Source organism: Pseudophryne corroboree, chromosome 7 (assembly GCF_028390025.1).
Source record: "Pseudophryne corroboree isolate aPseCor3 chromosome 7, aPseCor3.hap2, whole genome shotgun sequence".
Lineage (NCBI taxonomy): Eukaryota > Metazoa > Chordata > Amphibia > Anura > Myobatrachidae > Pseudophryne > Pseudophryne corroboree.
The window spans coordinates 487,841,840-487,866,044 of NC_086450.1; the positions used below are offsets into that span (position 1 = coordinate 487,841,840).

The 24,205-nt window shown below is 42.9% G+C and overlaps 1 protein-coding gene across 2 annotated transcripts in view; it reads right to left on the reverse strand.

The window, feature by feature from the left end:
• The window catches only part of LOC134945687 (RNA-binding protein 25-like), a 163,453-nt gene that overhangs the window by 113,991 nt on the left and 25,257 nt on the right, over positions 1 to 24,205 (reverse strand). The gene's annotated exons all lie outside the window — the stretch shown is intronic.

The window sequence follows — 24,205 nt, forward strand, 5'->3', positions numbered from 1 at the left end:
CTATCTATCTATCTATCTATCTATCTATCTATCTATCTATCTATCTATCTCTATCATCTCTTTATCTATCTATCTATCTATCTATCTATCTATCTATCTATCTATCTATCTATCTATCTATCTATCTATCTATTATCTATCTATCTATCTACAGTGTCTATCTATCTATCTATCTATCTATCTATCTATCTATCTATCTATCTATCTATCTATCTATCTATCTATCTCTATCATCTCTTTATCTATCTATCTATCTATCTATCTATCTATCTATCTATCTATCTATCTATCTATCTATCTATCTATCTATCTATTTATCTCTTATCTTTATCTCTGTCCTATATCTTTCTCTTTCTATCTATCTATCTATCTATCTATCTATCTATCTATCTATCTATCTATCTCATACCTATCTATCTATTTATCTTATACCTATCTATCTATTTATCTCATATCTATCTATCTATACATTTCTATATCTATCTATCTATCTATCTATCTATCTATCTATCTATCTATCTATCTATCTATTATCTATCTATCTATCTCATATCTATCTGTCTATCTATCTGTAAAGATATAGGCAGGGGCTAATACTGTATTTGTGGGGTTTCAATCTTTATAGCGTTTAATGTACTTTTTATTCCTTCTGTTCCCATGTCGCTCTGGTTTGTGTTCCTATTACCCCATGAGTGTGTTCATCCATTAGCCTATATATTCTGTACTATAATCTTACCCAGGTGAATACAGGTGTGCTGTGACCTGGCACTTAGTGCTGTCATGTTATGTTATTATTGTAGGATGATGCCAGTCTGTGTATGAGGTTATTACAGGTTATCATTGCTATGCCTATTAAGTCCATCTATGATCCTTATATGGTCACACAGGAAATACATTTGAGGACCAGGTAATGTCTCTTTGAAGCTTCTCCTCCACAGGGGACAATCAGGACTTAACCCAATTTCCCTGTCATTGTTCCTTCTGTTTACTTTCCTCTGTTCCATCCTGGTCTCTCACAGACATCATGGAGCCTGACCCAGCATGTAGTCAACAGGAGAAGACCAGCTGTGGGAGGGAGGAGGGAAATACCTGAGGTGGGGTCCCACCAATAAGGAACCTGCGTCTCTTCCCCAGGTGAGCGCGGCATGATGGGCATTTGGAAGGTTTTAAAAGAGGTTGCGCAGGTCAGCTCTGCATGTTAGTCGCAGGACTCTGGCTAAGGGGTGATTCACTGCCAGGGTGCCTTGTGGAACGCATCACCAGTGCTGTGTGGACTTATATGTGCTAACTACTGCATAGACTAATCTGCTATCACTGCTGTGTGGACTCAGTGATAGTTCTGCTGTGTGGACTCAGTGATCTTCTGCTGTGTGGACTCAGTGATATTTCTGCTGTATGGACCTGTTTATCTGGAACTTCTGCACGGAATTGCTGTGGACCTAAATCCTCTACTGGGACTTAGTATCTGGACTGCTACCTGTATACTGTTTCTGGGCTATATTTACTTCTGTTTCCTGTGAATTATCTATTCCTGTGGGCAGTGAGAAATAAACCATCACTTTGGTTTCAGTGGCTCTGTGTCTGAGTGATTAGAAGAACCCTGTCTCCTCATACTATCTATCTCACATCTATCTCACATCTATCTCACATCTATCTCACATCTATCTCGCGTCTATCTCACGTCCATCTCACGTCTATCTCACGTCTATCTCACATCTACCTCACATCCCTCAGCTGCGCAATGAAATTGGAAACATGAATAAAAGCTGACGTATGCTGAGATAAATTATAAAGAAAAATTTAATATGACAATAAAAGAAATTTCATACAATAAGAACATATAGTCTGGACTTAAACCTCATAAGGAAAATAGTAAAATACCCTGTACTGGATATCAGATAAAACAAGCACTTGTGGTGTGAGCAGTAACAATATGCAACATTTGTATCCAACAAGTAGAAACAGTATCGTATCTTGGATATGAATGAATTGTTAGAATGTGGAGTAAGTCATAAGTTTTTAGACTGGTAACTGCAGTCCGATGAATGTATTAATGGAGCTCCTTTATGTAGAAATGCTCCGATGTCAGATAAAGTCAAAATGACCTCTCCCGTGGGCTGGTTTCTAACCGAACGTCCTCGGTTAGATTATCCCGCGTTTCCCACCACGTAGCTGTCACTGGGAGGGAGAGTGCAAAGCTTCCACCGGGCGGAGTCCTACACGGAGACGCTGCTGGAGGTATGAAGGAGCCGCTATGGAGACTGAGTTGCCAATGCTGCTCGGCAGGCCTTGATGTCAGCTGCGGCGTGCAGAGTATAATATGCCACTGCAAGGGCTGCAAGGCCAACGTCGGTCTCTTAGTATAGATGAAAGTGCTTGTCATGCAAAATGCTTGTTAGGCAGAGTGTAGAAGTCCAGTAGGTAAAAAAGAATTGAGGAGACCTAAGCAGTTTCATCACGCTCCATGTGACTTTCTTAAAGGTATATCCCTTTGTGACAAGACGGTCCCATACGAAAGCACTCACCAATTTTGTGTCCCGCCTCCTGCGCACAGAATGGAAGGTCAGGTCACATGGGATCTGGCCACATAGAGTGATTCCCGCTTACCGTCAGTAACCACCTGCTATTGACTCCACCCACTGCGTTGTGGGCGGGTTTATGCTGCCACCACCAAACTCCTAACCTGCCGTGGCGTTTGGAACCACGGTTCTGCTCTGTATGTGCCGACTCACTGCCTTACCACACCTGTGTGGTGTTGACGAATCCCCACTAGCCACTTGCTAGGCCTCTACCGGTAGCTGGTGGAAGGCGGAACTTGGAGACGTCAGGTGCTTCCCTGGACAGCCGGAGGACGGGGCTAGGTTTGGCATAACCCTGTAGGTCACAAGATGAAGCAGTCTTCTTGAGGCAGATGAGATGTTTATTTGCTCAATAATAGCCTTAAAAAAGACTCTTCCCTATTGCTAGGGGCAACAGCATACAGCAAGATGTTCCAGCAGAATAAAGATGGTACAACACAATACAATCTGGAGGCACGCAGGCCTCCTTTTCATGTCAATTTTCCACACAGTACCACAGGGGGGGTAAGCCCTCCCTGTCTTCTCCAACCAATCAGGTTATCGCACAAAATATAAATAAATTACATTTTACAGGATGTCAGTAAGTGCAAAAACAATATCCTCCTTCCTGTCACCCAACCAACGTTTGGTATCAGATTAACATTCACTATTGATACATTTATCACATAGCTTCAAAATACAAATGTTTCTGGTCATTCACATCTTCAGGCAAACCCAGTGTTTGGGATTACAATAAGAAAGGCTATACAACACATCAAACAGTCTTCCTTCCTGCATCTGCCATTCCGGGTTCGTATAGCAATTAAATAATTACATGAAACAGGTTCCAAGCCCAGAACTACTTTAAATATGGGATAATGAAATTCCCCATCAGTAACATCCCTCTCTAAGGAACTTACACATCAAAAGGTTTTGTCATTCACACCTCTCTGCTAGGACAGGGCCATTAGAATGCCACTTCCTACTGACAGAAGATGATTATTCAGACATCTATAGTAAGTGCATTTTTCCTTTAAAATACAGGTGACCACATCTTAAGTATAAATACATTTAAACATGCATTCCTGCAATTGTGCACAGAGCACTACATATGACATGTTAAGACACATCATTAAACATATTTATAAACAGTCTGCGCCCAGCGCCGTCAGTACATTTAACAGTGACGCCAAGCGCCTATTGTCCGCAACATGGCGCCGGGCACTAGGGGTTAACCCCTTCAGTGCTGCCGTGCCCATTGTCCACGTGGGCTGGGGATCTCTCCGGCCACACTCTTCATTCCAGGTATCAGTAATATATAAACAAATGATTGAATACATGCAGGTGTCAATAATCAATTAATTAATTAAGAAACTCAGCATCAGCTTGTCAAATAGTAAAATGCTTATTAATTTACAACAGAGTGTTTTGTAGGGAACAAAAAGGCAGACACAATATTATATAGACCTTATGTCACGGAAAACAGAAGAAACTTATAACTCCAAAATAAATTAAGTAAATTATAAACTCTGAGGTAGGTAGATCAATATATGTAAACATACATGTGAACAAACATTTTATACATATTTATATCATATAGTGTTTATTTTATATATTTCAGAGAAAATAAAACATTAGTTAAAAAAATAGAATGGACTAAAAAGAAATTAGAATTATTAACAACCATTAAAAACATTTATTTGAAAAAATAATAATAATCTGAAGTCAGGTTTGAACTCTACTCTCTCTAAAGAGCTGATAGAAACATTAGCTGGATGTGCTACTGAATCTCAAATTAAGAGAGAGAGGATGACAAACCTATATAACAGTCAATATCCCATATAATTCATAATATTAATATGAAAACCACAATCCATACTTAATTAACTGCACTATGGCCCTCATTCCGAGTTGTTCGCTCGCTAGCTGCTTTTAGCAGCTTTGCACATGCTAAGCCGCCGCCCTCTGGGAGTGAATCTTAGCAGAATTGCGAATAGAAATTTCTTAGCAGTTTCTGAGTAGCTCGAGACTTACTCCTACACTGCGATCAGTTCAGTCAGTTTCGTTCCTGGTTTGATGTCACACACACGCCCAGCATTCGCCCACCACTCCCCCGTTTCTCCAGACACTCCACGTTTTTCCCTGACATGCCTGCGTATGTTCGCACACTCCCAGAAAACTGTCAGTTTCCGCCCAGAAACACCCACTTCCTGTCAATCACACTACGATCAGCAGAACGATGAAAAAACTTTGTTACGTGAGTAAAATACCAAACTTTTGTGCTAATTTACTTGACGCAGGCGCACTGCGAACATTGCACATGCGCAGTTTGCGACTAATCGCTCTGTAGCGGGAAAAAAAAACGAGCGAACAACTCGAAATGAGGGCCTATATCTGATAAACTATATGTATGAGTGCACATTTGATGTAGAAGGAATATATAGATACAATGTTCCTACATATTCTTAAAGTAAGTAAAAAAACTTATCTAGAGTCAGGTTTTGAACTCTACTCTCTCTGAAGAACTAATGGGGGCATTAGCTGAGTGTGCCACTGATTCTCAAGTTAAGAAATAGAGTATAACAAACCTATATATTAGTCAGTGTCCTGTATAATTAATAAAACATAATAACCACAATCCATACTTAATTATCTGCACTATATCTGATAGACTATATATATTAAGATAGATAGATAGATAGATAGATAGATAAATAGTCTAAGTGCACATTGAATATAAAGCGTATATATGGATACAATGTTCCTCCATATTCTTCGGGTGAGTATGAACATGGAATTTGCTGCTAAAAGTAAGGGAAGGAAACGAGATATAACAATAAGGTCAAATTCAATAGCTTCATTAAGCCCCTCGGGAATGAGGGTTCTTAACTTGTGTATCCAATAATTCTCCCTAAGGCAGAGTTTTCTATGTCTGTCTCCTCACCGTGCTGTTGGTGTGACTGTCTCTATCCCTATAAGATTTAAGTGATCATGATTCTTTTGATGAACTTCTAAGAAGTGTCTTGAAACACTATGGAAGAGAAAACCCCTTAGGATATTACGTCTATGCTCTAAGAACCTCACACGAAGCTTGCGTGTGGTCCTGCCCACATATATGAGGTTACAACTGCATATTAGAATGTATGTGATGTAAGAACTGTTACAATTGATGAAGGATCGTATTTCAAATTGTATATTATCTGAAGATTAAAAACTCTTCGTGTTATTCAGAATGTAGGAACAATTGATACAGTTGTTCAAACAACACCTAAAACAACCTATAGCCTTAGGTAACCAATTGGAAAGGTTCACTGTTTTGTCAGTGGGTCTTATATCTCTTTTATCTATAAAAAAAACTGGGAGCTAAATGCTGTTTCAAATTTGTAGATTTTTTGAAAATCACAGATGGAGTAGTGTTCACTTGAGTTTTAAGGATCTGATCAGTAAGAAGTATGGAATGATTGTTATAAATAATTTGTTTAATTTTATCAGACGAATTATTATACTGTGAGAGAAAATTAGGCTTATCCTGTTCAAATTTCTGAATGTATTCTTTATATCCTATAAGTTCTTTTCTATCTAAATGGTCAACTCATTCCCGAGCTAAACTAATAAGAGCTAGAGGGTATCCCTTCCTCTGAAGAGACACTGACAGCTCATTTGCCTGTGTAACATATTCACGGACACTGCTACAATTGCATTTGATTCGTCGCATTTGACCGTAGGGGATATTATCTATCCATGGCTTATAATGTGAGCTTTCATAATGTAGAAAATTCAAAGTGTCAACCTCCTTCCTATACATTTTGGTTGAAATGTGACCATCGATGATGGTTAAGGAGATATCGAGGAAAGAGATAGCCTATCAATCGTGCTGGTGAAACATAAATTAAAATCATTATCATTAAGACCAGTGGTAAAATTAGAAAAAAGAGTTGGATCACCGTCAAAAATGAAAATCAGATCGTCTATATAACGGCCATAGTAGACGAGGTTCGTGCCAAAGTTCCGCCCCTACACATGAGCATCTTCAAACGCCCCCATGTATAGGTTGGCAAAACTCGGCGCAAACCGTCCCCATAGCCGTCCCAAGTTTCTGAAAATAATAACTTTAATTAAACAGAAAAAAAGTTGTGAGATAAAATAAATGAAATCGAGGCAACAATAAATTGTTGCAATTCCAAATAAAAATTTTCTGACCTAGATAAATAATCTGAAATGACTTGTGTCCCTTTATGATGTGGGATATTTGAATTAGAGATGAGCGCCTGAAATTTTTCGGGTTTTGTGTTTTGGTTTTGGGTTCGGTTCCGCGGCCGTGTTTTGGGTTCGAACGCGTTTTGGCAAAACCTCACCGAATTATTTTTGTCGGATTCGGGTGTGTTTTGGATTCGGGTGTTTTTTTCAAAAAACCCTAAAAAACAGCTTAAATCATAGAATTTGGGGGTAATTTTGATCCCAAAGTATTATTAACCTCAAAAAACATAATTTACACTCATTTTCAGCCTATTCTGAACACATCACACCTCACAATATTATTTTTAGTCCTAAAATTTGCACCGAGGTCGCTGTGTGAGTAAGATAAGCGACCCTAGTGGCCGACACAAACACCGGGCCCATCTAGGAGTGGCACTGCAGTGTCACGCAGGATGTCCCTTCCAAAAAACCCTCCCCAAACAGCACATGACGCAAAGAAAAAAAGAGGCGCAATGAGGTAGCTGTGTGAGTAAGATTAGCGACCCTAGTGGCCGACACAAACACCGGGCCCATCTAGGAGTGGCACTGCAGTGTCACGCAGGATGGCCCTTCCAAAAAACCCTCCCCAAACAGCACATGACGCAAAGAAAAAAAGAGGCGCAATGAGGTAGCTGTGTGAGTAAGATTAGCGACCCTAGTGGCCGACACAAACACCGGGCCCATCTAGGAGTGGCACTGCAGTGTCACGCAGGATGGCCCTTCCAAAAAACCCTCCCCAAACAGCACATGACGCAAAGAAAAAAAGAGGCGCAATGAGGTAGCTGACTGTGTGAGTAAGATTAGCGACCCTAGTGGCCGACACAAACACCGGGCACATCTATGAGTGGCACTGCAGTGTCACGCAGGATGTCCCTTCCAAAAAACCCTCCCCAAACAGCACATGACGCAAAGAAAAAAAGAGGCGCAATGAGGTAGCTGTGTGAGTAAGATTAGCGACCCTAGTGGCCGACACAAACACCGGGCCCATCTAGGAGTGGCACTGCAGTGTCACGCAGGATGGCCCTTCCAAAAAACCCTCCCCAAACAGCACATGACGCAAAGAAAAAAAGAGGCGCAATGAGGTAGCTGACTGTGTGAGTAAGATTAGCGACCCTAGTGGCCGACACAAACACCGGGCACATCTAGGAGTGGCACTGCAGTGTCACGCAGGATGTCCCTTCCAAAAAACCCTCCCCAATCAGCACATGATGCAAAGAAAAAGAAAAGAAAAAAGAGGTGCAAGATGGAATTATCCTTGGGCCCTCCCACCCACCCTTATGTTGTATAAACAAAACAGGACATGCACACTTTAACCAACCCATCATTTCAGTGACAGGGTCTGCCACACGACTGTGACTGATATGACGGGTTGGTTTGGACCCCCCCCAAAAAAGAAGCAATTAATCTCTCCTTGCACAAACTGGCTCTACAGAGGCAAGATGTCCACCTCATCTTCACCCTCCGATATATCACCGTGTACATCCCCCTCCTCACAGATTATCAATTCGTCCCCACTGGAATCCACCATCTCAGCTCCCTGTGTACTTTGTGGAGGCAATTGCTGCTGGTCAATGTCTCCGCGGAGGAATTGATTATAATTCATTTTAATGAACATCATCTTCTCCACATTTTCTGGATGTAACCTCGTACGCCGATTGCTGACAAGGTGAGCGGCGGCACTAAACACTCTTTCGGAGTACACACTTGTGGGAGGGCAACTTAGGTAGAATAAAGCCAGTTTGTGCAAGGGCCTCCAAATTGCCTCTTTTTCCTGCCAGTATAAGTACGGACTGTGTGACGTGCCTACTTGGATGCGGTCACTCATATAATCCTCCACCATTCTATCAATGTTGAGAGAATCATATGCAGTGACAGTAGACGACATGTCCGTAATCGTTGTCAGGTCCTTCAGTCCGGACCAGATGTCCGCATCAGCAGTCGCTCCAGACTGCCCTGCATCACCGCCAGCGGGTGGGCTCGGAATTCTGAGCCTTTTCCTCGCACCCCCAGTTGCGGGAGAATGTGAAGGAGGAGATGTTGACAGGTCGCGTTCCGCTTGACTTGACAATTTTGTCACCAGCAGGTCTTTCAACCCCAGCAGACCTGTGTCTGCCGGAAAGAGAGATCCAAGGTAGGCTTTAAATCTAGGATCGAGCACGGTGGCCAAAATGTAGTGCTCTGATTTCAACAGATTGACCACCCGTGAATCCTTGTTAAGCGAATTAAGGGCTGCATCCACAAGTCCCACATGCCTAGCGGAATCGCTCCGTGTTAGCTCCTTCTTCAATGCCTCCAGCTTCTTCTGCAAAAGCCTGATGAGGGGAATGACCTGACTCAGGCTGGCAGTGTCTGAACTGACTTCACGTGTGGCAAGTTCAAAGGGCATCAGAACCTTGCACAACGTTGAAATCATTCTCCACTGCACTTGAGACAGGTGCATTCCATCTCCTATATCGTGCTCAATTGTATAGGCTTGAATGGCCTTTTGCTGCTCCTCCAACCTCTGAAGCATATAGAGGGTTGAATTCCACCTCGTTACCACTTCTTGCTTCAGATGATGGCAGGGCAGGTTCAGTAGTTTTTGGTGGTGCTCCAGTCTTCTGTACGTGGTGCCTGTACGCCGAAAGTGTCCCGCAATTTTTCTGGCCACCGACAGCATCTCTTGCACGCCCCTGTCGTTTTTTAAAAAATTCTGCACCACCAAATTCAAGGTATGTGCAAAACATGGGACGTGCTGGAATTTGCCCATATTTAATGCACACACAATATTGCTGGCGTTGTCCGATGCCACAAATCCACAGGAGAGTCCAATTGGGGTAAGCCATTCCGCGATGATCTTCCTCAGTTGCCGTAAGAGGTTTTCAGCTGTGTGCGTATTCTGGAAAGCGGTGATACAAAGCGTAGCCTGCCTAGGAAAGAGTTGGCGTTTGCGAGATGCTGCTACTGGTGCCGCCGCTGCTGTTCTTGCGGCGGGAGTCCATACATCTACCCAGTGGGCTGTCACAGTCATATAGTCCTGACCCTGCCCTGCTCCACTTGTCCACATGTCCGTGGTTAAGTGGACATTGGGTACAACTGCATTTTTTAGGAGACTGGTGAGTCTTTTTCTGACGTCCGTGTACATTCTCGGTATCGCCTGCCTAGAGAAGTGGAACCTAGATGGTATTTGGTAACGGGGGCACACTGCCTCAATAAATTGTCTAGTTCCCTGTGAACTAACGGCGGATACCGGACGCACGTCTAACACCAACATAGTTGTCAAGGACTCAGTTATCCGCTTTGCAGTAGGATGACTGCTGTGATATTTCATCTTCCTCGCAAAGGACTGTTGAACAGTCAATTGCTTACTGGAAGTAGTACAAGTGGGCTTACGACTTCCCCTCTGGGATGACCATCGACTCCCAGCGGCAACAACAGCAGCGCCAGCAGCAGTAGGCGTTACACGCAAGGATGCATCGGAGGAATCCCAGGCAGGAAAGGACTCGTCAGACTTGCCAGTGACATGGCCTGCAGGACTATTGGCATTCCTGGGGAAGGAGGAAATTGACACTGAGGGAGTTGGTGGGGTGGTTTGCGTGAGCTTGGTTACAAGAGGAAGGGATTTACTGGTCAGTGGACTGCTTCCGCTGTCACCCAAAGTTTTTGAACTTGTCACTGACTTATTATGAATGCGCTGCAGGTGACGTATAAGGGAGGATGTTCCGAGGTGGTTAACGTCCTTACCCCTACTTATTACAGCTTGACAAAGGGAACACACGGCTTGACACCTGTTGTCCGCATTTCTGGTGAAATACCTCCACACCGAAGAGCTGATTTTTTTGGTATTTTCACCTGGCATGTCAACGGCCATATTCCTCCCACGGACAACAGGTGTCTCCCCGGGTGCCTGACTTAAACAAACCACCTCACCATCAGAATCCTCCTGGTCAATTTCCTCCCCAGCGCCAGCAACACCCATATCCTCCTCATCCTGGTGTACTTCAACACTGACATCTTCAATCTGACTATCAGGAACTGGACTGCGGGTGCTCCTTCCAGCACTTGCAGGGGGCATGCAAATAGTGGAAGGCGCATGCTCTTCACGTCCAGTGTTGGGAAGGTCAGGCATCGCAAACGACACAATTGGACTCTCCTTGTGGATTTGGGATTTCAAAGAACGCACAGTTCTTTGCGGTGCTTTTGCCAGCTTGAGTCTTTTCAGTTTTCTAGCGAGAGGCTGAGTGCTTCCATCCTCATGTGAAGCTGAACCACTAGCCATGAACATAGGCCAGGGCCTCAGCCGTTCCTTGCCACTCCGTGTGGTAAATGGCATATTGGCAAGTTTACGCTTCTCCTCCGACAATTTTATTTTAGGTTTTGGAGTCCTTTTTTTTCTGATATTTGGTGTTTTGGATTTGACATGCTCTGTACTATGACATTGGGCATCGGCCTTGGCAGACGACGTTGCTGGCATTTCATCGTCTCGGCCATGACTAGTGGCAGCAGCTTCAGCACGAGGTGGAAGTGGATCTTGATCTTTCCCTAATTTTGGAACCTCAACTTTTTTGTTCTCCATATTTTATAGGCAGAACTAAAAGGCACCTCAGGTAAACAATGGAGATGGATGGATTGGATAGTTTACTAGTATACAATTATGGACGGACTGCCACGGTTAGGTGGTATAAAAAAACCACGGTTAGGTGGTATATATTATAATAATAATACAATTATGGATGGACGGACTGCCTGCCGACTGCCGACACAGAGGTAGCCACAGCCGTGAACTACCGCACTGTACACTGGTTGATAAAGAGATAGTAGTATACTCGTAACAACTAGTATGACACTATGACGACGGTATAAAGAATGGAAAAAAAACCACGGTTAGGTGGTATATATTATAATAATAATACAATTATGGATGGACGGACTGCCTGCCGACTGCCGACACAGAGGTAGCCACAGCCGTGAACTACCGCACTGTACACTGGTTGATAAAGAGATAGTAGTATACTCGTAACAACTAGTATGACACTATGACGACGGTATAAAGAATGCAAAAAAAACCACGGTTAGGTGGTATATATTATAATAATAATACAATTATGGATGGACGGACTGCCTGCCGACTGCCGACACAGAGGTAGCCACAGCCGTGAACTACCGCACTGTACACTGGTTGATAAAGAGATAGTAGTATACTCGTAACAATTAGGATGACACTATGACGGTATAAAGAATGAAAAAAAAACCACGGTTAGGTGGTAGGTATATAATAATAAATAATACAATTCTGGTCGGACGGACTGCCTGCCGTGTGCCGACACAGAGGTAGCCACAGCCGTGAACTACCGCACTGTACACTGGTTGATAAAGAGATAGTAGTATACTCGTAACAACTAGTATGACACTATGACGACGGTATAAAGAATGGAAAAAAAACCACGGTTAGGTGGTATATATTATAATAATAATACAATTATGGATGGACGGACTGCCGACTGCCGACACAGAGGTAGCCACAGCCGTGAACTACCGCACTGTACACTGGTTGATAAAGAGATAGTAGTATACTCGTAACAACTAGTATGACACTATGACGACGGTATAAAGAATGCAAAAAAAACCACGGTTAGGTGGTATATATTATAATAATAATACAATTATGGATGGACGGACTGCCTGCCGACTGCCGACACAGAGGTAGCCACAGCCGTGAACTACCGCACTGTACACTGGTTGATAAAGAGATAGTAGTATACTCGTAACAATTAGGATGACACTATGACGGTATAAAGAATGAAAAAAAAACCACGGTTAGGTGGTAGGTATATAATAATAAATAATACAATTCTGGTCGGACGGACTGCCTGCCGTGTGCCGACACAGAGGTAGCCACAGCCGTGAACTACCGCACTGTACACTGGTTGATAAAGAGATAGTAGTATACTCGTAACAACTAGTATGACACTATGACGACGGTATAAAGAATGCAAAAAAAACCACGGTTAGGTGGTATATATTATAATAATAATACAATTATGGATGGACGGACTGCCTGCCGACTGCCGACACAGAGGTAGCCACAGCCGTGAACTACCGCACTGTACACTGGTTGATAAAGAGATAGTAGTATACTCGTAACAACTAGTATGACACTATGACGACGGTATAAAGAATGGAAAAAAAACCACGGTTAGGTGGTATATATTATAATAATAATACAATTATGGATGGACGGACTGCCTGCCGACTGCCGACACAGAGGTAGCCACAGCCGTGAACTACCGCACTGTACACTGGTTGATAAAGAGATAGTAGTATACTCGTAACAATTAGGATGACACTATGACGGTATAAAGAATGAAAAAAAAACCACGGTTAGGTGGTAGGTATATAATAATAAATAATACAATTCTGGTCGGACGGACTGCCTGCCGTGTGCCGACACAGAGGTAGCCACAGCCGTGAACTACCGCACTGTACACTGGTTGATAAAGAGATAGTAGTATACTCGTAACAATTAGGATGACACTATGACGGTATAAAGAATGAAAAAAAAACCACGGTTAGGTGGTAGGTATATAATAATAAATAATACAATTCTGGTCGGACGGACTGCCTGCCGTGTGCCGACACAGAGGTAGCCACAGCCGTGAACTACCGCACTGTACACTGGTTGATAAAGAGATAGTAGTATACTCGTAACAATTAGGATGACACTATGACGGTATAAAGAATGAAAAAAAAACCACGGTTAGGTGGTAGGTATATAATAATAAATAATACAATTCTGGTCGGACGGACTGCCTGCCGTGTGCCGACACAGAGGTAGCCACAGCCGTGAACTACCGCACTGTACACTGGTTGATAAAGAGATAGTAGTATACTCGTAACAATTAGGATGACACTATGACGGTATAAAGAATGAAAAAAAAACCACGGTTAGGTGGTAGGTATATAATAATAAATAATACAATTCTGGTCGGACGGACTGCCTGCCGTGTGCCGACACAGAGGTAGCCACAGCCGTGAACTACCGCACTGTACACTGGTTGATAAAGAGATAGTAGTAAACTCGTAACAATTAGGATGACACTATGACGGTATAAAGAATGAAAAAAAAACCACGGTTAGGTGGTAGGTATATAATAATAAATAATACAATTCTGGTCGGACGGACTGCCTGCCGTGTGCCGACACAGAGGTAGCCACAGCCGTGAACTACCGCACTGTACACTGGTTGATAAAGAGATAGTAGTATACTCGTAACAATTAGGATGACACTATGACGGTATAAAGAATGAAAAAAAAACCACGGTTAGGTGGTAGGTATATAATAATAAATAATACAATTCTGGTCGGACGGACTGCCTGCCGTGTGCCGACACAGAGGTAGCCACAGCCGTGAACTACCGCACTGTACACTGGTTGATAAAGAGATAGTAGTATACTCGTAACAATTAGGATGACACTATGACGGTATAAAGAATGAAAAAAAAACCACGGTTAGGTGGTAGGTATATAATAATAAATAATACAATTCTGGTCGGACGGACTGCCTGCCGTGTGCCGACACAGAGGTAGCCACAGCCGTGAACTACCGCACTGTACACTGGTTGATAAAGAGATAGTAGTATACTCGTAACAATTAGGATGACACTATGACGGTATAAAGAATGAAAAAAAAACCACGGTTAGGTGGTAGGTATATAATAATAAATAATACAATTCTGGTCGGACGGACTGCCTGCCGTGTGCCGACACAGAGGTAGCCACAGCCGTGAACTACCGCACTGTACACTGGTTGATAAAGAGATAGTAGTATACTCGTAACAATTAGGATGACACTATGACGGTATAAAGAATGAAAAAAAAACCACGGTTAGGTGGTAGGTATATAATAATAAATAATACAATTCTGGTCGGACGGACTGCCTGCCGTGTGCCGACACAGAGGTAGCCACAGCCGTGAACTACCGCACTGTACACTGGTTGATAAAGAGATAGTAGTATACTCGTAACAATTAGGATGACACTATGACGGTATAAAGAATGAAAAAAAAACCACGGTTAGGTGGTAGGTATATAATAATAAATAATACAATTCTGGTCGGACGGACTGCCTGCCGTGTGCCGACACAGAGGTAGCCACAGCCGTGAACTACCGCACTGTACACTGGTTGATAAAGAGATAGTAGTATACTCGTAACAATTAGGATGACACTATGACGGTATAAAGAATGAAAAAAAAACCACGGTTAGGTGGTAGGTATATAATAATAAATAATACAATTCTGGTCGGACGGACTGCCTGCCGTGTGCCGACACAGAGGTAGCCACAGCCGTGAACTACCGCACTGTACACTGGTTGATAAAGAGATAGTAGTATACTCGTAACAATTAGGATGACACTATGACGGTATAAAGAATGAAAAAAAAACCACGGTTAGGTGGTAGGTATATAATAATAAATAATACAATTCTGGTCGGACGGACTGCCTGCCGTGTGCCGACACAGAGGTAGCCACAGCCGTGAACTACCGCACTGTACACTGGTTGATAAAGAGATAGTAGTATACTCGTAACAATTAGGATGACACTATGACGGTATAAAGAATGAAAAAAAAACCACGGTTAGGTGGTAGGTATATAATAATAAATAATACAATTCTGGTCGGACGGACTGCCTGCCGTGTGCCGACACAGAGGTAGCCACAGCCGTGAACTACCGCACTGTACTGTGTCTGCTGCTAATATAGACTGGTTGATATTTAAAGAGATATTAGTAGTATACAACAATACTATACTGGTGGTCAGGCACTGGTCACCACTCCTGCAGCAAAAGTGTGCACTGTTAATTAATATAATTGTACTCCTGGCTCCTGCTAACAACCTGCAGTGCTCCCCAGTCTCCCCCACAATTAATTATAAGCTTTTAATTTATACATTGATGACTGTGCAGCACACTGGGCTGAGCTGAGTGCACACAGACTGAGTCACACTGTGTGACTGACTGTGCTGTGTATCGTTTTTTTTTTCAGGCAGAGAACGGATATAGCAGAGAGAACTGAACGGATATATTATATTAAATAAAAGTTAACTAGCAACTGCACTGGTCACTGACTGTGGTAAACTAACTCTGTCTGCGACTCTGCACAATCTCTCTCTCTCTATCTAATCTATCTCTATTCTAATGGAGAGGACGCCAGACACGTCCTCTCCCTATCAATCTCAATGCACGAGTGAAAATGGCGGCGACGCGCGGCTCCTTATATAGAATCCGAGTCTCGCGATAGAATCCGAGCCTCGCGAGAATCCGACAGCGTCATGATGACGTTCGGGCGCGCTCGGGTTAACCGAGCAAGGTGGGAAGATCCGAGTCGCTCGGACCCGTGGAAAAAAAAGTGAAGTTCGTGCGGGTTCGGATTCAAAGAAACCGAACCCGCTCATCTCTAATTTGAATATGAAGCCTGGATGTCACAGATTACAAAAAAATGTGTCCTTCCATTCTATGGATGAAATGGAATTTAAAAAGGAGGTAGTGTCTTTTATATGAGAACGAAGTGAAGATGCAAGTGGCTGTAAAAAATAATCAACAAAATGTGACAAATTAGAGGTGAGGGACCCAACACCGGAAATGATGGGTCTTCCAGGGGGTACAGTGAGTGATTTATGGATTTTAGGTAAATGATAATATGTGGGGACAATAGGGTGAGAAAGAATAAGATATCTCAACTCTTTCTCACCCTATTGTCCCCACATATTATCATCCTCTATCAAAAGCATCTTTAACTAATAATGTTAAAGAATTATGGAAATCATTGGAAGGATTGGTTGATAATTTAACATATGTTTTAACTTCACTTATTTGTCTATTTGCCTCAGATAGATAATTATCTATATTTTGTATCACAATTCCCCCTCCCTTGTCAGCAGGCTTGATGACAAGGGAGGGGTCATTAGCCAATCTCTGTAAAGCTAAATCTTTCATTAACTGATACATTTTGTTTATACAGGTTGAGTATCCCTTATCCAAAATGTTTGGGACCAGAGGTATTTTGGATATGGGATTTTTCCGTATTTTGGAATAATTGCATACCATAATGAGATATCATGGTGATGGGACCTAAGTCTAAGCACAGAATGCATTTGTTACATATACACCTTATACACACAGACTGAAGGTAATTTTAACCAATATTTTTTATAACTTTATGCATTAAACAAAGTGTGTCTACAGTCACACAATACATTTATGTTTCATATACACCTTATACACACAGCCTGAAGGTCATTTAATACAATATTTTTAATAACTTTGTGTATTAAACAAAGTTTGTGTACATTGAGCCATCAAAAAACAAAGGTTTCACTATCTCACTCTCACTCGAAAAAGTCCGTATTTCGGAATATTTGGATATGGGATACTCAACCTGTATTTTTTTTAACATTTCTTTCTTTATTAAAGCATTTTCTTAAAGAAAATAGCAATAAGTATAGGAACATTGTGAATAATAACAGAAAAAAAACCCATAATGTAATAGATACAAAACATAGTGCATGGTATACGGAAGAGCACCAATATGAATAACCTGTACAATATTATAAAATAGAAAATAGCATCTGTAAATACGCCATGAATCTTCTGAGAGATGGGGACACTTCTCAACTACTAACTATCGTTAACAAGAATGATGGGAGGGTCATTAAGAAAAATCCTAGTTTCATACCAGAGTGTGCTACGGAAACAGGAGCTAATGGCCTCTTTGGTGTGGGTAGGAAGGGTTTCAATAAAACTTTCCCATGTTGCGAAGAAGGATTCGGTGCGAGATTCTTTTTGAAGTGAGGCCTCCAGCCAATCCATATGACAAATATAGAATAGCTTTTCCCTGAACATTTCCAGAGTCGGGACAGAACTATGAACCCACATGTGTAAAACAGCTTTTCTGGCTGCCGATAAGATTGCTAAAAGTAATTTTTTCACAGGTTTTGGAGCTCTAATACCACGGGTATGATGCCACATATGTCCCATTCCGGTGTAAAAGGGATGTAGCTCACTAAATGATGAGAGGCAAAGCGCCATACTGCTATCCAAAACCGTCTCAAGAGTGGGCAGGCCCAAAAGCAATGGTAGAGATCTGCCAATTGATGGCCACATTTGGGACAGGAAGGATCATTTAATAGGCCTATTAAAAAACCTATGTGGGGAGAAATATAAGATCTGTGAAAGATATTAATATACATTTCTGTGTACTTAGCAGCAGGGAACGTAGCCATTGAAAAATTTAGCATGTGCAATAACCTATCAACATCTAAGTTAGGAAAATGTTCTAACCATTGGGCTATGCCAGTTTTATATGCAGAATGGTCTAATATAGTACGAAGTTGTGTATAGTAAAATGAAATGGCGCCTTTGGATTGTTCCGGTCACAATAGTATGCGGTCCAGTTGGCTATCCCAGTCAGTCGCAGGCAGTAGTCTGGAAATTTTGCTAGCATAATGTTGGGCTTGAAAAATAGCAAAGTTTTGGGGGCCAATATATGGGTATTTAGATAAGACCTCCTCGTATGTGAATGGTCTATGGGATACGGGATTAATGAGCTGTCCTACATTACAAATTCCTAATGCTTTCCAGTCACGGAAAGGGTAGGCGGCCTCTCCATTTTGAAAACTCGGGTTATGTAGAAAAGGCAGATGGATAGATATGTGTTTGTGTAATTTATATTTGTGCCTCAGGGATAGACAAGCTTTCCTCATAGTCATTAGGAGGGGATTAGTAGTTAAGTCGGTGGATATCTCGGCATCAGTCAGGTGAAGAAAAGCAATCAGAGACACATGAGGAATGAAATTTTGTTCGAGAAGTGAATCAGTGTATGTTTGGGTACTGGACAACCAGTCCTTAATATAGTGAACATGGGAAGCGTAACTATACGTCTGAATGTCTGGAAAGTTGAACCCCCCATTGTTTTTATGCTGACTTAATTTAAATAGACCAATTCTCGCGCGCTTATTGTTCCAAATAAATTTTCTAAAGGTCGATGTTATCTGTAAAAGGTCTTGTCTAGTCAACAAAAGGGGGAGGACTTGTAGTGGTTATAGGAGTTTTGGGAAATATATAATTTAAATTATATTCGTCCTTCCTAAAAAGGAGAGTTGTAAATGGACCATCGCCTCAAGATCCCTTGTAATTTTGGAAAGTGTTTTCCCAACATTAATATCATAAAGATCTGCAACGTTTTTGAGAATGAGGACACCCAAATATGGGAGTATCTTTCTGGCCCAATTCAAAGGTAGTTGTGCCGCCCACAAGGGGCTATAAAAGCCTTGTTTCAGATAAAGCGCACTAGATTTTTCAAAATTAATAAAAAAGCCAGAAAGAGATCCCACCCTATCAAGCAATTCTAGCAGTGGTTTGAGGGAATGTTTAGGATTGGACATGTGAATCAAAACATCATCAGCAAAAGAGGTGAGTTTCACCTCCATCAAACCCATTGATATACCCTTCAAGGTTGGCCAGGAATCAATTATACGAAGTAAGGGGTCAAGGGACAAATTAAAAAAGTAGGGGGGATAGGGGGCAGCCCTGGCGGGTACATCTAGACATAACAATAGGGTCGCTTCTCGTGCCGTTTACTAAGAGGAAAGTCGTGGGGGAACTATAAAATAACTTTATAAGATTAATAAAATTTGGACCGAAGTTTCTAATCGATAGGATTTTAAATAAAAAGGGCCAGGACACTGTATCAAAGGCTTTCTGAGCATCAAGGCTCAGAAGCATATTGGGAACGGTAGGATTATTATTGGAAGCGATAATGGAGGCTATAGCTGTGCGAATACCTTTAACTAATTGTCTGCCTCGGGTGAAACCTAGTTGGTGAGATGAGCAAAGGGAGGAGGAGAATGATTGTAATCGAGAGGACATAATCTTGGATAGAATTTTAAAATCCACATTTAGTAGAGTAATGGGACGATAGGAACCCAGTAGTGTAGGGTCGCGGTCGGGCTTTGGAATAAGGGTAGTGAAGACAGCATTAAAAGAGGGATATGGGCATTTTTTATGGATAGTGCGATATAGTTCTAGTAGAGACGGTACAATGTCAGTGGACAGGATTTTAAAATATTCTCCCACAAATCCATCTGGTCCCGGGGCTTTACAAGTATGTAAGGAAGAGATTGCTGACCTTATTTCCTCCTCGGTAATTTCCGAGTCTAAAAGATCAATTTGATCCGGATCTAGACTAGGCAGATTTGCCTCTCTGATGATATCGTCTAAGGACTCTGAAGTCGATGGTCTAGCGGAGTACAGATTACAATAATAGTCATGAAAGGCCCTTGATATATCAGATGTTCGTGTCAGATAAGGGGAAGACCCAGTCCCTTTAATAGAAATTATATGGTTTCGTTGTTTGTAGCCTTTAGTTAATGAGGCCAACAAACGTCCCGTCCTGGCACCCCACCTGTAGTATTTATTTTTCCTGAAATCTAGATGCGATTGAGCTTGGGAAAGTAGGACATTTTCCAGTATAGATTTAGCTTGATTGTAAATAGTGAGTTTTTCCTCCAAAGGATCTGCCACATATCCAGCAAACGCAGTTTGTAGCGTATGGGAGAGGGAATGATATTGGTCTTTTTGGATTTTATTTCGACCAGATACATATGAGATGATACTACCTCGCATCACCGACTTCGATGCTTCCCAGAAAAGGATCGGGTCATCCCAGTGGGCGATGTTGTTATCAACATAATCTAACCAGTTACGCTTTAAGTATTCTCTTAATTTTTCTGATTGGAATAGATATACAGGAAATTTCCAAGTGCGGTGTGTGGGACCCATATGTGGTAGTCTAAATGAAAACTCAATCGGTGCATGATCCGAGACCAATAATTCAGCAATATTTGCGGAGGTCACCTCGGATATCAGAGAATCCGCTACTAAAAAGTAATCTATGCGGGAGACTGTGCGATGAACCCCTGAATGGAAAGTGAAGGATTTATCTGATGGGTTAAAGAGCCTCCAGACATCAGTCACTTGGAGCTCTAACATAAATTTCACATGTGTAGACCAAATAGCAGAATGTTGGTTTGACGGAATCGGAGTCTTATCCAGGGTCGGATCATGCACCGTATTGAAGTCACCCCCGAGCACCAGTGGGAAAACATCCCGCTGCTGTATCAAAAAGGTCATCTTAGTCAAGAATTCCGACACGTGAGTGTTGGGAGCGTATATATTCAAAAGGGTGTATGTGGCATCTCTGATCTTGACATCAATCAACAAGTAACGGCCATTAGGGTCTGGGACAGTATTCAAAATGATGTACGGGAGATGACGTGCAAAAAGGATGGCCACCCCTCTAGTCTTATTGACATATGGGGCCGAAAAGCAATCTCCTAACCAACCAGCGCGAAGAGAAGAGCCATCACCCTCCCTCCAGTGGGTCTCCTGTAGAAAAACGATGTCTGGGCTAAATTTCTTAAGGTGGGATAAGACCCTTTGACGCTTAATGGGGGAATTGAGCCCACCCACATTCCATGAAAGACATTTAATTGAGTCGTGGGGGTGTGAGTATGGTAAAGTGTGTGTGTTATTCGCCATCATCCAATCCCAACTCTCGCTGCGCAAAGTTCACAATACAATCCCATTAATATATGTCGGGGCCCCCGGTCCCAGCAAGCAGGGAGCAACCCACAAAATATAAACATGGCTAAGTGTCCCCATCTCTCCACCACCAATGCACCAAGATATGACATAGAAAATTTAAATTTTGGTAGGTTAAACATGTCACATGTACCAAAAGTCAGAGAATCATGCTTCTGTTAGGCGCCGGGGTCCGCTCGTCGGTGCGGCCCGGCGCCTAGCAACCAGTGACGCCGTACGCGTACAGCCGCCGGCTCCCTGGCAACGCTAGACGCCGGGCGCACTGAGCCGCATGGACCCTAGCAACGGGGTTCCCCGTTGCTGGGTCCAGTTAAAATGATTGTACACCTGTTTCCTGGCCGTGCAGCAAGGCAGCTGCACGGCATTTATGTAATCAGCCCTGTCAGCAGCTGATTGGAGGACTCCTGTTTATATGCACTCCCAGGGCTTCTCACAGACTCCGGTAATAACTTCCTGCATGCTGTCCTTGTTTGCTGAGAGTCTGTTTCCAGTCTTGCTGTATCCGGTCGTTCCAGTCTTCAGTAGTCCTGTACTCGGAAGTTGTCATCTTGTTCCTGGAGTCCTGACTGATCACCGTATAATATCCAGTGGTGTTCGTGAGTCGCGGCTTTGACGTGTGTTGCGGCTTGGCCGCTTACCATTTATTATTTGTGTTTTGGAGCATTTTGCGGAGGGTTCCGCTTCCACAGGTCCACTCTGGTATCCGGCGGTGCTGGGTAGGAGCATTGGACAAGTGGATTTTTGGTTGTCCTTTTCCCTGGTGGTTTTTCCGCACATACTTCAGGTCTTTGCTAGTTAGCTTGTTGCCCCTGGCCTGTTGTCAGTTATAGGTCCTCTTGTTATCATCCTGCCTCGGATTTCCCTTTGTCTCTCATTAAGACCGGGGGGCACCGGAGTTGGGCAGACATAATCCGCCCTTCAAACGTGGCTGCCAAGGGCTCAAGAAACCATAGTCTCGCAAGGGATCTCCGATAGCATGGGTGAGACAATAGAGTTAGGGCGCCAGGGTCAACTAGTCTTTCCTGCTCCCGTTACCAGCATTCCATTCCAGCGCTCTGGTCATTGTCATAAGATCTCCTCTGGTCAGGAGTGCTGGAATCATAACATTATTACCGGCCACACCAAAATTAAACGGGGTTTAATTTTTTTTTTTCTCATTCAAGTTTTGTAAGAGTTTATCGGCCTCATGAATCCAACAGGTTTAGGGCCAAATCCTGGTCAGCTCTTAGTCAGCCAGATTCAAGAACTTACTCAGATGGTTCAGGATCTTTCTCTTCGGGTGAAGTCGCAGGAAGATCTTTTGCGAACTTCCCCGAAGGTAGTCCCTGAACCAAAGATGCATTTGCCTGACCATTTTTCTGGTGATAGGAAAGAGTTTTTTAATTTTAAAGAATCCTGTAAACTTTATTTTCGTTTAAGACCGATCTCCTCGGGTACTGAATCTCAGCGGGTTGGGATTATTATTTCTTTGCTCCAGGGGGATCCTCAGACCTGGGCATTTGGTTTGAAAGCAGAGGATCCGGCCTTGTTGTCAGTAGACGCCTTTTTGGGGTCTTTAGGGCTATTGTATGATGACCCTGATAGAGAGGCATCCGCTGAAGGTCAGTTGCGCACTCTCAGACAGGGTAGGAATCCTGCAGAGGTTTATTGTACGGAGTTTCGCCGGTGGTCGACGACTGTGGCTGGAATAACCCAGCCCTGCGCAGTCAGTTTCGCCTCGGCTTATCAGAGTCTATAAAAGACAGTCTCCTTCAGTATCCCGCTCCTGAGACTCTCGATAAACTCATGGAGCTTTCTATTAAGATTGATCGTCGTCTCAGAGAGCGGAGGTCTGAAAAAGGAGCTCCTGTCAGGTCAACTCCATGTGTATATTCCATTCCTGAGGACGTAGAGGAGCCCATGCAGATGGGTCTCTCCCGGCTGTCTCCTGAAGAAAGAGCCAGAAGGCAAAACTCTGGTCTTTGTTTGTACTGTGGGGTTAAGGGACATTTTGCCCGTAATTGTCCGAAAAAGTCGGGAAACGCCTCGACCAGGTGAATTGTGAGGGGGTTCACCTAGGTCTGCAGCTTATCTCCTCGAATAACTCCCTTTTAGTCCCAGCTAAAGTTTCCTTTGGCAGCCTCAGTTCTTCGGTGTCGGCTTTTGTTGACAGTGGAGCTGCAGGAAACTTTATGGATTTAACTTGGGCTAAGGCCTTAGGCATTCCTCAGTTATCTCTGGGTAGGTGTGTCACCATGCATGGCTTAGAGGGGAGTCCACTGTCCAATGGGGTTATTTCCCTCTGTACACCCCCTGTACTACTTACGGTAGGAGCTCTTCATTCTGAAAAAATCGAGTTCTTCCTTACCCATTGCCCAGCAGTTCCAGTGGTTCCGGGTCACCCTTGGCTGGCCTTTCATAATCCCACTATTGATTGGCGGTCGGGGGAGATTTCACAATGGGGTACCTTCTGTGATAAGGAATGTATTACGTTTCCAGTCAGAATAGCAGCTGCCATTCCTGAACTCATTCCCGTGGAATACCAAGAGTTTGCTGATGTGTTCTCCAAGGGCAATGCAGACATTCTGCCTCCACATCGGCCTTATGATTGTGCTATTGAGCTAATTCCTGGTGCCGCATTGCCAAAGGGAAGGTTATATGCTTTATCCGGGCCAGAAACTGCGGCCATGAATGATTATGTTAAGGAGAGCCTAGGGAAAGGATTTATTAGGCCATCAAAATCTCCTTTAAGTGCAGGCTTCTTCTTTGTGGAGAAAAAGGATGTCTCGCTTAG